The following is a 1,767-nucleotide window of genomic DNA, read 5'->3' as shown; positions in this document are numbered from 1 at the left end:
CGAGCGCAAGAAGGGAACGGAACACTTAGCATGGCTCCCCTTTATTTTACAAAAGATGGTACAGCCCCCCCCCCCCATTAAAACAAAATGAACGGGTTCCAACCAACCAATGGACAGAAGGGATCGCGCTACTTGGGTGGGGGTGGAGAGGATTACGGGCTGCGGGACAACAAGAGTGGGACTTGCGCTCGCGAAGTGGCGTTGCTATGACACCTTTCCGTTTCAGTAAGTGTTCCATGAGTGTTCGCAAAACTCGCGATTCTTTAAAGCCGACTGAATCGCGTATCACCACTCTTACATTTGGCGAGCAGGATCTAGCTCTGCTAAACGCAAGACATACAAAGGCACGCTTTGCTCAAACGCACGCTTTCGTCATATGATGAGTTTTTTACTATACAATTTAGACGTACAAACGCACGGTCACGTCTTCTAAACGCACGCTTTAATCTGCGAAACACGCCGACAGGCAAAGTTTGACAAGGGTAAATTTTCGCTTCAGCCTAGACAGCTTGCATAAGGGTAGAACCATATTAACGCCCGACCAGGACGGTCGGACCAGACCATCTTCGGGCAAAAAAGAATGCGCACCGGCTCTTTTGTAATGGAAGGTAACAAATACTGTTTCGGCTACCATACTGACGCCCGACGTCCTGCGTCGTCCCCGGTCAGACCGTCTCCGATAAAACATGTTCAATCCAAGACGGTCCGTTGGGCAAGATGGGAGGTAATTTCAACGATGTTATCTCTCCATAGTTGTGTCCCCTTTCCCGCCTACACAGAATTCTAGCAGTTCTTGGTCAGCTCTGCGTATTTCTAGAAGTTCATTGAAACTGTTATGTTTCATGCGATAGTATTGTTGGAATTTTTCACTGTCTTCCAACAACTGCGGAAACAAATGATGAAATTCACCTTGTGTATCACGCTTTCTTTGGATGGGATGAATGGAAAATCTTCTTGTCTTGGTTTTCATTTTTTTGTCTGCGTCTCAAAAGCAGCAACAACACTAATTTTTTTCTTCTACCACACGCCATATTTGCAAGACGGCAGTGTCTGACCGTTAATCTCCGGTGTAATATGGTCGGCCGCACCCGACGGGAAACGGCGGGTCTGGTCTGACTGTCAGTGTCGGACGTTACTATGGTTTGGTTGCGGCCTTAGACAAGCCCAGAAGAGACAGGCCTACACACAGAACAAAGAGAGCGATGGACACAGTCTTCACGCCTACCTTTCCGCGGATACACAAGTCTAGGACTACTGGTCGGGTAATAACTGGGGAGGGGAGAGGGGTGGAGAACTGAAATGTCTTTTGATTGGTCTCTCAAAACGCATCTTTGAGAGAAAGTTTCTGATTGGTGTTTGAGTGACAGCATACGTAGGCCTAATGATGCGCAACACACGTAAAAGTTCTAAAACACTAGATAGGCCTCTTATTAAAGATTAGTAAAGTTATCAAATGCACGCGAAGAACTTACAACGTACTTGTTCAACGAATCACAAGAGAAAGGTCCTATGTCATCCATGCATTTACCGAGTTGCAATAGATGACAGGCAGTCCGGATTGGTCGTTCGAAATTGAAAGGCCACGTGGCTGAGAGCTTTTCCCTACATTTTATAGTGCGTATCGGTGCAGTGAATCCATTTTTCTGCACCCCCCCCTCAACCCAATGAACACCTTTTTGTTCATAATTCATATCCGCAGTCGGGGAATCCTTCACAAAACAGTCACATGTCATCAATTATCGGCCAAAATGACCCATCTCCCCCCCC

The 1,767-nt window shown here is 46.8% G+C and overlaps 1 protein-coding gene across 4 annotated transcripts in view; it reads right to left on the bottom strand.

The window, feature by feature from the left end:
* The window catches only part of LOC101848562, a 32,513-nt gene that overhangs the window by 6,044 nt on the left and 24,702 nt on the right, over positions 1-1,767 (bottom strand). The gene's annotated exons all lie outside the window — the stretch shown is intronic.

Source organism: Aplysia californica, unplaced genomic scaffold (assembly GCF_000002075.1).
Source record: "Aplysia californica isolate F4 #8 unplaced genomic scaffold, AplCal3.0 scaffold01160, whole genome shotgun sequence".
In the NCBI taxonomy this organism is placed as follows: domain Eukaryota; kingdom Metazoa; phylum Mollusca; class Gastropoda; order Aplysiida; family Aplysiidae; genus Aplysia; species Aplysia californica.
This window is presented reverse-complemented; position numbering and strand designations above follow the sequence as displayed.